Raw genomic sequence first — 15056 nt, 5'->3', positions numbered from 1 at the left:
GTCTATCTTTTGGTCTCCCACCTCCCATTCCTGTCTGAGCGCTTTTTCTGTACGTCTATATGATTCTTTACGCCATAATTCAATGGCATCTTTCTGTGACTGTCTGGCTTTATTTTTCCATAATACTTCTTCTACTCTCATGATGCAATCTGCATCCCAGGTCCCAGCTGCGGGCCATCTCTGACTTTCTGGTAAATCTTTGGTGTAGTCCACCCATAAATCAAGAAATAATACGGCATCTAGGCCATGTTTATGATACATAAAGTACCCTGGAGTGTCCCTAGGTGGAATGGGAACAGCTTCTTCGAGTACTCCTTTTCTAGTTTTGATCTGTCTTAATTTTGAGAAGAGCGGCATTTTCAGACCCTATTACTTAATCTTGAACACACTTAATACAATAAACACAATAATGAACAATCATTCACACCACAATATGTAGAACGTATTAAAACTTTTAACATTTAACAGTTAACGAACAATGGTAACTAATAGGAAACTTGTTACTGACATAATACTAACACTAGATAATACTGAATTATATGCAAGACATACTAGATATACTGCTAAACAGTACAGATACACTGCTGAAACAGTGCAGACCGGATTTGTGTACCCAAACCCGTCAGGACCGGCACAACTTATGTGCACGTCTAACTGCCTCCCCAGCAACGGTACTCACCGGGTAGCACGGAACGGAAGGCCTCGGAACTGAACTGAACTGGACCGGACTGGACTCGACTCGACTGGACTCGGAACTTCGGAACCTGGTGGGCCTCTGTATACCTCGGATCTTGCTCTCTCAGCTAGGCTCTGGTCGGGATACTTCGCACTTCTCACCGCCTCGTCTGGGTGTTGATCGCAGCCTCAGTCGCCCCCGCTTGGCCGGAGGGAGATACAGGAAATCCTGCAGGTACGCGTTTTTGTCCGTTCAGCTGTGGCAGGAGACCGGGCTTGCAACGCACCTCCGGCGCGTGAGATGAGAAAGTGTCCCTGTTCGGGCGCCAATTTATGTGGTAAATATTTCATTACCGGTACTATTTTTTATGCGGTAAAGTCTAGTAAGAATAACTCAGTAAATATAAGAGGCAGAATCCGTGGTATTAGAGGTTCTAAAAGGCTTTATTCCTCTACAAAGGAATTACAATTCGAATTGCAGGCTTCACACTCCATCGCCATGAGGGTTCAGGAAGGAAGGCAATACATTATTGACAAGTAATGGTATTTATATGGAAAGCATTACATTAAGACAGATGCAAGAGGCGTAACAGCTGATAATACAGATATAAATACACATACGTAACGAAAAAAGGCGTAAACATGGGTGTAACTAAAATACGTCATTAAACATGATGTCACAAGTGGGTGGATTCATGAGAGAATCCTGCAATGTCAGCAGAAATACTTGGCAGAGATGCGTGCGCCGCCGCATGACGTGTGATTGACGTGCAACTAGAGGGTGAAGGGGACTTGACATTTAGCTCTACATGTGGAGACAGAAGTCTGGGGGGTCATGTCAACCTAATCCCAAATCATATCTAATATCTTATGTTTAAAGAACTGTTTTATCCAAAAGGAAAGGTCTCTCGGACGGAATCTATTCTATACTGACTGTTAGTGCGTGTACAAGCGTCTAAGTGTCTACATGAGATGCGAGGGGGCAGGAATCTTCCATAGTAACAGGGCTATGAATTACTTGCGTGAGGACAGTGAGGCCTGGCCCTTTGCTCGGTAGCTGGAAGAATGTTTACCTAAACTACTAGACAGGAATGCATCGGATGAGGAGCGGAGCAGATAATCTTGAAGGTGAAATACAGTTTTTTGGCAGGCAACGGGCCGGATCAGGCATTGTTAGCCGCGCAGGGAGTAGGACAAAGTTCATGGATACAGATGTGGGCTCGGACTGGAGCTTTCAGAGGCAGAAAGCAGGAAAAGGCTTGATGGCAGAATTCAGGGCCTAGTCGCCTGAGTCTGTAAAATGTGGAAAGCGAACCACATAAAGTCGGTGGCCTTTCATACTTAGGAATGGAATATCTGACCCATTCATAGCGGATCTGAAAGAGGACATGTTGACGGTGGACGCACATGTATTTGCGTCTTCATAACTGGAATTGGAGGGAACATACATGTACTTATAGCATGCACATGGAGCCGTTGGGGTCTACGATAGGGGACATAACTGATCACAAAATTCATATTTCCTCATTGTGGTGGCAAAACGTTCTGAGGAGGTAGGGAAACTACAGGCATATGCGGAGCTCCATAATTATGAGTCCCTCCCAGGTAAGGCACTCTTGGGAAAGAGTGAGGCTTCAAGGGTGGGGGTGGGATATACTTGGTGTTGCGGGGTAAAACCCGATGATTGTGTAACCCAGGGAGGGGTAGAGGGGCAGGTTGGTAGAAAAACCCCAGGGGGACTGCTCTCATATCCCCCTGCCTGATCTCAGACCCATCCCAAAACAGACTATTTGGTCTATTAAAGTTAACGATTACACAATCCCCCATCAATCGCTTTGGGCGTCGTCCCACCCACCCCACCCTTCTGGCCATAATGATGTTTGAAGAAAAATCCCGCCCACCACAATTACGCATAGTACACCATGATCTAGTAAGCCTCAGTAGGTCATGCGTAGATTCCATTACGCCCGTTTGGAGCGGGGGGACCCCAACAAAAACGGCTACCAGGGGGGCTGATTCCGGAGGTAGATCAAGTGTAACCTGACTGCCCTTATCCTGTATCAAGGTCCTTACTACGGGCTGAGGAACATCAATGCCAGCCCCGCCCACCAAGTGGCTATTTGTAAGGGTGGTTTGTAACGGATGTGGGGTAGGAGCGGAGGGAACCAATGCCGACTCTCTACAAGTGGGAAATCCAACCTTTGGGGGGCATGATTGTAACGATGACCCAGAGGGGATACCTCTCTCTAACCTGGATTGGGGATCTAACCCCACCCTGATCCCCACCTGCTGTTGATGAAGCTCCTTAATGGACGCTACCAAGCTGGAACATTTTTTAAGCAGATCTGCTACACAAGCATTAAGTGTTTCCACAATGTCTTTCGCAATGCCAACCAGTAAGGGTTCCACCCGAGATGCAATTAGTTTTTCTAGGATGGCCGCCATGGGGGGCCCTAGATGCTCCTCAGAGGTCAATACTGGTGCAGGTTTAAGCCGTTTCGTACACTTCTTCTTAGAGTTTCTCACAGCTCCCGAAGTGGCATAAGCCTGAGGCTCTGATTGAACCACCAGACCCTGGGTACAAGACACAGGCTCATGTATAATTGGCGGATTAGAAATTACGACAAGGGGCTCCAAGGAGATACTTGGTGTGACCACTCCCACACTAGGGTCACAAGGCAAGATAGGAGGTACCAGTCCAAGTTCCAGTTCGGCATTGGCAATTTCCTTAGATAGCACCCCAACAGCGGACGACAAATATGAGATAATACAGTCAGATTTGCGGGGCACTTTCGCTTTCTTCCCACTCCCTTCTAGGGATGCTGCTTGTTTGCGCTTATCCATTGTGTGGCGTTAAGGGGGTGGCCCGTCCCGGCCTCCTTCGGGCTCTGACGGGCGCGGACGGGCCCGCCCTTCGCCCGGGCAGCGCCCGGGCACGCCCGCGCGCGTCCCGCGCTGCGGGGCACCAGCGGCACTGAAGTAGGGGCCAGGCGCTGCCTGATGACAGCAGCGGCGAGCGCCTGGCGCAAGGACTTCTGGGGGCTGTAGTTCTGCAGCGCTGGCCGCTCCCCTCGCGACGGTGCCGGTAAGTTATTTGGCTGGGTTAGCACTGCTCCCTCGCCCAAGCCGTTCCCCTCACGGCGTCCTCTGAAGTTCTTGGTACGGGTACTGGTACTGGCTCACATCAGACAGGCTCCCACTACAGGCGCGTCCCCCCAAGCCTTTATTTCCCCTTCTGCTGGAGCCTCATAGGGAAGATTACTGGGTCAAAACAGCCGTCCTGAAGCTGTCCTGAGCGAGCAGGGAAGATCAGAGGAGAGCAGCCCGCCCCCGGCACAACCGGCGCTGCCCCGGTCACTCAGCGCTCTCAGCAGCAACCACAGAGTAACATGGCCAAGTAGTAGCCATCCACGACAGTCAGCGTTTTGCGGCTCTTCAGAGCAGAATAGGGAAGTGAAGGTTCGAGGTGAAGAGTGCTGTGGGAGGGCACAAGCACGGCTCAGGACACGCAGCTAGGGAGAAGCTCCTGGCATGGACACAATGCAGTAGTGTTAAAGGGTACAAAGGGCTAATTAGGGAAGGGTACAGTTAGATAAATTAAGGAATGCATGTAATAAAAAATGACACTAAAAATTCAACACTTTTGTACCTGTCATAGGTATTTTATTTATTTATCATTTATTTATGCATTATATAGTGCGAACTTCACCCAAAGGTGTCAGAGCGCTTTATAATAGAAACAGTTACATTACATAAGGACTTTAGAGTACATAATTTGCACAAGAGATACAAACAGATAACTTCTAAATTCACATAAGAATAGTATTAAGTGCATAAGTCTACTACAGATACTAGTGGTTAGAGGTGCACATATACAAGTTGGAAATTCACTCAAGGAAAAACATAAAAACAGATAAACCCTAAATTCAGATAAGAATGGTAGTAAGTACATAAGTCTACCACATATACTAGTGGTTAGAGTTATATATATATATAAGTTGCAAACACTGAAGGTTACATTTTTAGAGAAGTTGAAGCGATTAAGGTTGGACAAATATATATTACATATTGATACAGCATGATCTTTTCGCCATTGCTGGGGTTCTTGCGGTGCTCGTTCAGCCAGGCCTTCAGGGTGTTGTTGCACTCACAGGCGGTGATCTTGGGCCTGTAGGGATCCCTGTGCTGGTGATGTGCAGATGTCCTCTAGGCTTGTTGGGTTGGTGGCTTTCCAGCTGGGCCCTAGCACAATGAAGTGGTCGTCAGTCCTCCTCAAAGCATCTGCATCGGGGCAGCAGGTCGACCCTGTCCCTTCGTCTCCCTCGGTCCTCAGCCCTCCGTTCGTATGCCACTCCCTTCGCCATCACACCGCATCACAGAATCTGAGGCACTGCCACTGCCCCATTCTCTGTGGTCACAGACTCTTTGACTGCCGCAGTGGAAAAGGATGCTTCCCCAGCATTGACCCAAGTCCACAAGGGCCCATGCTCTGGATTAGGAGAACACCGGGAAGCAGCTTCGCTGAGGATTAGGGAGGGCCCGGCCTCCTTCTTGCAGCATCCCCACAAGCCTGAGCCGCTGCCCATAGTGCGGGGCCTCGCTGCTGATCACCCCTCACAGGCTCCAATAATAACTCCTGAGCCTCTGCAATGACGGTAGGAGACAGGAGACTCACCCTCCGGACCTCAAGGACCCTTGCCCAGCAGGACACAACTCTCCAAATCTCACCAGGGTGTGGAAATATGGATTTTTATGGTCGGTTATGTCCCCTATCTTGGACCCCAACGGTTTCATGTATAAATCACAAGTACATGTATGTTCCCTCCAGTTCCAGTTATGAAGACGCAAACACATGTGCGTCCACCGTCAACATGTCCTCTTTCGGATCCGCCATGAATGGGCTGGATATTCTATTCCTAAGTATGAAAGGCCACCGGCTTTATATGGTTCATTTATCCCATTTTACAGTCCAGGCGAGTAGGCCCTGATTCTGCCACCAAGCCTTTTCCTGCCTTCTGCCTCTGAAAGCTCCAGTCTGAGCCTGCATCTGTGACCATGAACTTTGTCCTACTCCCTGTGCGGCTAACGGTGCCTGATCCAGCCCGTAGCCTGCCAGAAAACTGTACTTCACCTTCAAGATTATCTCCTCCGCCCCTCATCCGATGCATTCCTGTCTAGCAGTTTAGGTAAACATTCCTCCAGCTACCGCGCAAAGGGCCAGGCCTCGCTGTCCTCATGCAAGTAATTCATAAACCCTGTTACCATGGAATATTCCTACCCCCTCGCATCTAGTGTAGACACTTAGACGCTTGTACACGCACTAACAGTCAGCATAGTCAGTATAGAATAAGATTCTATCCTAAGAGACCTTTCTTTTTGGATAACACAGTTCTTTAAACATAGGATATTAGATATGATTTGGGATTAGGTTGACATAACCCCAGACTTTTGTCTCCACATGTAGAGCTAAATGTCAAGTCCCATTCTCCCCCTAGTTGCACGTCAAATCACACGTCATGCTGCCGCGCGCGCATCTCTGCCAAGTATTTTTGCTGACATTGCGAAATTCTTTCATGGAACCACCCATTTGTGACATCATACCTAATGACGTTCTTTAGTTACGCCTAGTTACACCCATTTTAGTTACGCATGTATATCTTTATCTCTGTTATCAACTGTTACGCCTCCTGCATCTGTTTCACTGTAATGCCTCTTCTATAAAAATGATTACCTGTCAATAATGTATTGTCCTTCACTTCCTGAACCTCCGTGGTGATGGAATATGAAGCCAACAATTCGAATTGTTATTGGAATAAAGCCCGTTCCGAATCTCTAATACCACGGATTCTGCCTCTTATTTTACTGAGCTATTCTTATTAATTTTCCGCATCAAATTAAGTACCGGTAATTAAATTATTTACCACAAGGGAGATGCGAGGCTCAGTAGGCCACAGTGCATATGCCAGTTGGAAGAGCGCACCCCGCTTGGACCGACTTGGACCGACTTGGACCAGGTAATAGTGAAGGACACAGCATTATTACCTCAACAATTTCAACTTAACTTTAATGTATTTGACATTTTAAAAGTTGAATGTATTACATACAACCCAAAATTCCTATCAGGGCAACATGCAATCAGAAAAACCTTTTGGACACCTATGCTTTCAGTCACCCACCATCAAACCTCCAGAGATAATCCATTAAGAGCACCTGCAGCTAATATGTTTATAAAGTTTTAGTAAAAAAAAAAAAGCGTCATGTATAATTATACATAGCATATGTCTTCATGGCTGTATCCAGTCTACAACGTGGGTGATGGTTCATCAGTTACTCAAAACATCCATTTAGGACCTGCATGCTCTCATAACGACCAACTAATGCAAGCTGTGCACGCTCTGTCACTGGTCTTCCTTTCATTGCACCGTTGAGTACTACGACCAACACAGGATAAGTGCACCACTCTGTCAGTGGACAACGGCATAGGCAGGGTGAGTCCTGATCCCAGCCCTGCGCGAGCTTCTTTTGCTGTGCTCGTCTTGCTGAGACACGCTAGGGCACGCACCACAAGCCACCCTCTACCCTCAACTCTACGCTCCAGGCTCTGGCTCGGCCTACTGTACTGTACAGCACTGCGCCGCTTGTGGAGAGCAACACCAGCTTATTGCTGTCGTGTTTGCTGGTCCGTCTGCCTCATCTCTGCCCTTAGCCTGGGTGCCTCTTCCTCGCCTCTTTGCTTCATTGTTCACTTACTCCATTGTCACTGTGCTACGCTACGCTAATTTGCCCAGTCTGGCCCCTGCTAACACCTCATGCCAGCTGTTTGAATCTCTTACCTGGCACTTGGTATCCGACCCCAGTCATTGGTGAGGACACAAAGACTGGTAATAACAGGCAAGGCAAGGAAGCAAAGGAGGAGGGCAGTGGGGGGTGCCCAAGCCACAGCGGTAGCAGCTACCGGTTGCTGAGCGTGAACCCAGGTCCCAGCAGAGGCGGCCCAGCTAGGCCTGGGTGCGGCTTGCATGGGCCTTGCATGTTCCCACTTGGGCCCCTTCCTTCCCCTGTTAGAATAGAAATTATTTTGTTTATGTATTATCATATGTAAGTTAGGTTTCGCGGCAAAATTTTCTATTTAGGCGCCACTTTGAATCATGATCGAAACAAATCCTTTGCTATTTCTGAGAAAAGGCCTTTGCTGAGTTGCGTTTCTCTAAGGTTGAGTTTTGCTTCACTAATGAATACACTGTTCTTATAAGCGCATACCTTTCCCTCTAGATAGAGGCCTTCTCCCACTTGTCTAGTGGCAGGGACGGGCAGAACGACCTTGAATAGTAGATAATGTGTGCCCGGTCTCAGAATCAAAATTTACTCCTTGTACTCCACTGTTTTTCGGCATCTGCTTGGAAAATTCCATTGTGGGCGTGCCTTAATTGGTTCTGAAATGTACATAATGTATCTTTATGCTTGCGGATGTCAGTCCCTATGCAACACTCCTAGCGACTGGGCAGACCGAGCCTCACTCTGAGTGTACTTTGAATAAACAGTTATTGGTTTGTGTTCTCTACTGTCTGACCGACTTTTCATTTAGTATTGAAGGCTGAGAGGTGGTCATTAGTGACCCGGGTGACCCTAAACAGGTAACTTCCTTCAGTTGGCGCCCAAACAGGGACTCCTTCGAGTGATTGATCCCTCCCCTTCCGCAGACATGGGGGGGTCGAGCCTATCGTTGGGTCGGACTGACGGATGAGGGATCCCTGCACGAAGAGTTCCTGGTACTCTTAGCTGCCCCTTCTGTCCCGCCGGACGGTGCCATGCCCCGTGGTCATCCCAACTGGAGTCCTGCACGGCGAAATCCTTGGATCTGACTGTTTGGTCTGAAGAGTCGGCAGTGGAGAATTTGTTCGGTTGTGCTACTCATATCAGGTGAGTTTGTTTTTGTTCTTTGTGGCTATGGTACCATTGTGGTTTGAGTTTGGTGCAGTCTGAGGACTGTTTTGGATAACAGCAATTGCACTTGCTCTGCCAGGCAAAAATAACAAATTTGATTCCTTTTGAGAATGCCTGGGATTAGTAAGTTTTTGATTTCCTGTTGTTGTTCTACAGATGCTCGATTGGAAGAAGCACAGCCTGCGCCTCCAGAAGGCACTCCTAATTTTGATATGTATGTGAAGCATGGTCTTGGCCCTATTATGTTTTGTACATTATGGCACAAATATAAGAGGTACACTGCCGAGTTACAGTGGCCATTGACGGGCCCTTTTGATGAACAAAATACTGTTTTTTTCAGGAACAGTTGTTTAAAAGATGAAGTAGGCAGTCAATGTTTGATTCCCTCAGAACATGGCTGAAAGCAGCTAAACAGAGACAATTGAAGATGGAAAAGGATGCACGAAAGGGGAGAATGCAGACATTGACTCAGAAACCTGTAGCATATGATAGAGAAAAACAGGAGACAGGAGTTGAATGTGCAGATAGGAGGTTTTGGTTGCAAATCGACAGGTCTTATTTGGCCCAAAAAGAAAATTATACTTTTGCGGAAGAATTGCTGGATACTCGATCCCCACCTCCGTATGCCCCGCAGAGGATATATCATGCTGTTCCCTCACAGTCATCCCAGCCTGTTACATCTGTTCCAACTGCTCCTGTATCTACAGTTGTTGCTTCGACGGCTTTGGCTACGGCACCCCCTACTTCTTCTTTGTCTTATTCTTCGCCATCTTTGGCAACTGTGATTATTAGCACACCTGCTGTTTTGACTCCTGTATCCTCCTCTGCTCTCTCCCCTCCAGTACAAGCGCCAGCAACATTTGTACCTGTTACTTCTGTCACTTCTCCTTCCATGTTTTTTTATCCCCCGATATCTTTAAGTAGTGAAACGCCAGTTTGTGGATTTGAGGATAGAGACTGGATGAAATTTAGGGAGTGCATGGGCCCGTTAGTGCGATCTGAGGTGGGAGATGAAGAAAAACAAGTAATAGCTAGTAAGGCTGTGCAGTGGGCTCGTAATGTTATTTATAGTGTGGAGGATGTTTGGGGAACAATGCAAGATTTTGAACCTTTTATGCAATAGCATGCCCTCAAGCATATGTCCGCTACATTGATTGGTCTTTGGCGGCAACACTTTGGGACGGATGCGCCTCATATTTTATTTGATATTAGAGATCGTGTGTATGTTAGAGATTTGGAGCCAGGTCAGGTTTTTAGCAATCTTACAACTTTAATTGCTTACAGGGGAATAGTGAGAATAGTCCCAAGTCGGTATCTCCGATGCGGGAGGTTCATCCTATATATCACCCAGAAATACCAGAGGTAACGGATCGGCTTGGTCATGTTACGAGAACGGGGGTAGCGGCCCGTTTTCAGGAACAATGGGTGTATACTCCGTGGAAGAGGAGCAAGGTTTTATCCCTTAAAGCTCATTTGTCTGATCCTAGACAAAATCCTACTGCTTATTATAAAGATTTGACCGAAGCTGCCTCTTCTACTGTAATGACCCTCGCTGACATTGAACTGTTCTTTGGTCTCCTTGTTGCGGTTGATATTTGGAGACAGGTTCATACTCAAGACCATGTTGAGGAGCTGGGTGGTACATGGGATGTGATTAAAGAATTGGATCAGGAAAGAAAACCAGGTGATAAGCCCAAGCTGAGATACTTGCTTTGCCAGGCCGCATTATTACATATATGCATTCCCTTATTCCGCCAGAGAAGGTAAGCTGGGATAAGTTGACGGCTTGTCGACAGAAGAAAGATGAAAGCGTGTCTGATTTCTTTACTCGATTTGAAGATACGTTTTTGGATTATAGTGGACAAGATTTGTCTATTGAGGGAGGAGTTCGGTTGCTTGTTGATAGATTTGTTTCTAACTTACTTCCTGAAATTGCGACTCGTTTAAAGGCGTCTGAGAGTACCTGGACCACCTCTTTCCCTTCTGTTATTTTGAATATGGCTCAATACTATGAACATCGTAATCAAGAGGAAAAATAAAAGACAGATAAAAAGCATAAGGATTTAAAGACAAAGGTGCTGTTGCAGCAAGCATTTAGGGGAAATGGTAGAGGACGTGGTGGTCCTGCCAGACACCTTCCACGCACTAGCAGTCAGCCGACCACGACACATGTGGGGACGAATCAGTGTGCATATTGTAAGGAGGAGGGCCATTGTTGTAGCGAGTGTCCAGTTCTTTTGCAGAAGGTTGCAGTCCCTAGAGGGAGAGGTCCTCGGGGATGAGGAAGAGGGACCAATAGGGCTCAGGCTGCTGCAGTCTCACAAGGATGTTCTGATAACAATTACTTTGATGACCCGCGTGATAGACAGTATTATCATGATGATTATGATACAGATGAGGTCACAGTGATGTCTTACGGCTAGCATAGCCAGGAGCAGAATGAGGGACCAGTTCCGATACCCGTATATCAGCGTGGTCCTTATGTCACCGCAGATTTGCATGGCTTGACTAAGGAATTTTTGGTGGATACAGGTGCAACGAAGAGTTCCGTTTTGCGATCTTTGGTCCCTGGGGCGGCTCTGTCTGGCCATAATAATATTTTGGTAGGTTTTTCAGGTGTACCGGTTGTAAGTCCCATTTCATGCCCCCTTGCACTGACTGTTGGTCCTTTCACTGTGGATTCCCTGTTTTTGTTGACGTCCAATTGTAGTGAAAATTTGATGGGTTTGGATTTGTTGAAGAAATTGTATGCTACTATTTATTGTTCCCTGGCAGGTGTTTACATGACGATGGGTCCAAGTGTAGGTACTAAACAGTGTCTATCACTCCCTCTTAGCGCTGAATTTGCTGTTATACCACCCACTTTATGGGCGACTGGTGATACAGATGTGGGGCTGCTGCATATACCACCGGTTTAGATTCAGGTTAAAGATAATGCTATTTTGCCTCGTATTCCTCAGTATAAAAAACCCAGGCGGGAGAACGGGCCCGTCTACAAATCATTCAGGATTTGAAATGAAAAGGAGTAGTTGAAGAGACGTCTGCCAATATTTGTAATAGTCCCATTCTTCCGATTCTTAAATGGACACTCTCAGGTTCCTCTGATGATCATGAGGATGTTTATCGTTTTGTGATTGATTTGCGTGAAGTCAATAAAATAGTGGTTCCCCAGTTTCCAGTGGTTCCTGATATCACTACGCTTCTGACAATGATTCCTTCTACTGCTATATTATTTTCTGTTATTGATTTGAAATATTCATTCTTTAGTATTCCGATCCTTACAGATAGTAGATATCTGTTTGGGTTCACCCGAGCTGGTAGGAACTGTAGCTCCTCAGGGCTATACACAGAGTCTGAGTACTTATAGCCAGGCATTCAAAGGTCAGTTGGATTCCTTGTCGCTTTCCTCAGGTAATGTATTGGTGCAGTATGTTGATGACTTACTTATCGCTTCTGACACAGAACAAGGTTGTAAAGACAGTAAGGTGCAACTGCTGTTACATTAAGCTCAGCATGGCCACAAAGTTTCTCTTTCTAAATTTCAGTATTGTAGACAGGAGGTCACCTATTTAGGTCACCTACTGTTGAAGGAGAGTAGGAGATTGACCCCTTAGTGCATCAGCACCATTGTTAAAATGCCCGTTCCACAAACTCAGAAAGAAGTGCGCACTTTTATAGGTATCACTTCCTACTGTCAGCAGTGGATACCTAACTACTCCTTACTAATTAAACCTTTGCTTGCATTAAAAACAAAATAAGTGCATGAGCCTTTGCCTTGGATGCCTGAATGTCAGCAGTCTTTTGAGCAATTGAAAACTTTGCTTTGTTTGGCTCCAGTACTTGGCACCCCTAATTATGGCAAACCGTTTGTGTTGTACGTCCATGAGATGGCTGGTTGTGCTCTTTCTGTTCTAACACAAATATTTGGGGATAAGCAACGGCCGTGTGCTTATTTCTCTGCAGTGCTTGATCCCGTCGTAAGAGCCCTCCCGAGTTTTCCAAGATCGGTCGCAGCTGTGGTCACTTCAATCAATCGGTTGGACTCGTGCTTGATACTGACCTCACAGTTATGATACCCCATGCTGTGGACACACTCTTGAATAAGACAAAGACAGAGCACCTCACCAGTGCACGTCTTACTGGCTATGAATTGACACTGTTCGCTAAACACATTACCATTAAAAGATGTGCTACTCTGAATCCAGCCACATTATTACCCCTCCCTTCCGAGAGTGATGAAGTCAACAAACATGATTGCATCTTCCGGATAGAAGAAGATACAAAAGGACAGGTAGACTTGACTGACATTCTCTTATCTGACCCACAATGGGAATTATATGTCAATGGCTCTTGTTTCAAATTACCAGACAGCACTACAACTGCGGCTTATGCTATTACCACACTGCGTACAGTAATAGAGACATCACGGGTCCCTTATCAGTCGGCTCAAGCTGCTGAGCTTGCTGCCCTTATTCAAGCTTTCAAATTGAGTGAGGGACTGGTTGTCAATATTTATACTGACAGCCAGTATTCCTTTAAGGTTGCGCATAATTTTGGGCGACTCTGGACTGAGAGAGGGTTCCTTACTTAGCAAACACAAGGAGATGATGGCCGGATCGCTGAAACTCTTCAGTCACAGATCTGGGTTGAATCCATCATCATTCTTTAGTTCACTTCGCCACCTCAGTTCAGACACAGCTATATGCAAATCAGTCTTGATCTTGTGCCTCTTGGGAACAGTCCAGCCCGAACTGCCAAGCCATGTCTTCCCTGGACTTCCCATGGCATAAAAATCCAACATGGACACCTCATATTGAGGCGTTTGTCTGCTTTGACACTCCCTAAAAAATTGCCAATAGTGAAGTGGAGCGCCCACCAGAAGTCACTGATGATGTAGGTAGAGGAAATGGTTTTGCAGATCAGACAGCTAAGGAAACGGCCCTGACAAAAATTAAAAGAATGTGTGTAGCAGGTCCAGCTAGGTTGGTCCCTGAAGTTGTTATGTTTGAAGACACTCTTGAAAGTGTAAAGGAGATACAAAGGGAAGCCACGATAGAAGAATTAGCGGTGTGGCAGGAAAGTACAGCACAGCTGAATGACGAGGGATGTTGGAGTGATAAATCAGGGAAACAGAGATGGATATTGCCAGATGCATATGTTCTTCCTGTGGTTACTATGGCCCACGGTCCAGCTCATATTAGTGCTAAAGGCATTTGTAAACTGTTAGATCCTGTATGGCAGAATGATAACATCCCTAAGACAGCTGCCCACTTAGTGAAGTACTGTATAGTATGCATGATACATAATCCTGGGAACGGTACCCCTATACCCCCTGGTAACTTTTCACCACCTACTTTTCCTTTTGAGGTCCTTCAAATGGACTATATAGAGTTGGAGAGATGCAATAATTTGAAGTATGTTCTAGTGGTTGTATGTGCATTCAGTAAATGGGTCAAGGCTTACCCCACTAAAGACAATAGGGCCATTACGACTGCAAAGGTACTCTTTAAGGAGTTCTTTCCTCATTTCGCCTTGCCCCGAGTGATCTGGAGTGACAAAGGAAGTCATTTTAATGCAAAAGTGATCCTATTGATGTGTGAAGGCCTGCACTTAAATTTGAAATTTCATGCTGTCAATCATCCACAGTCAGCAGGTTTGGTTGAGAAGCACAATGGTACTCTCAAGCTCAAACTGGCAAAAATTCAGGAGACGACAGAGTTGAAGTTGCCTGATGCTTTACCGTTAGTTCTTTTGTCAGCAAGAATAACAGCACATTCTAGAACAGGATTGTCACCATATGAGGTCATGTTTGGACGCCCGGCAAATGTCTGGGGCGGATCACTGACATAATATCGACAGACATAATATCGACCTAACATTATATTGGGACAAAAATATCGATTATACTAATATCGACATACTTGACTTATTTAAAAAAAATCACAAATATCGACAACAAGATATCGTTAAACATTTACTTCGATATCAGTATTATCGAACCAAAAAATATTGTGAATACTAATATCGAACATATTAAAAAGCATACAAAGTGACAATAATATCGATAACAAAAATATAGACAACAATATTATTGTTAAAAAATATATATCGACATGTTAACATTATTTATAATAACACAATACTTACCCTCAAAAATATAAAAATGTTAATTAATACACACAGCATACAAAATATAACACATATTTTAATGAAATTTACAAATATCATCAAAATTATTAAATACAGAAAATTATTTACTACTTCAAACATTATACCCAAATTAAAAAAAATATATTTAACATTTAAAACAATATAAATTACATATAATATACTATACCACTTTTAAATTAAAAAAAACAGTAACGGAAGCTTAATTAGCATTTTCCATATCTTGAAAACAACTGCCAAATTACACATACAATTGAAATAACCCAATA

This window comes from Triturus cristatus, chromosome 4_1 (assembly GCF_964204655.1).
Source record: "Triturus cristatus chromosome 4_1, aTriCri1.1, whole genome shotgun sequence".
NCBI lineage: Eukaryota > Metazoa > Chordata > Amphibia > Caudata > Salamandridae > Triturus > Triturus cristatus.
The sequence above is the reverse complement of the archived record's forward strand: the minus strand, read 5'-3'. Positions refer to the sequence as shown.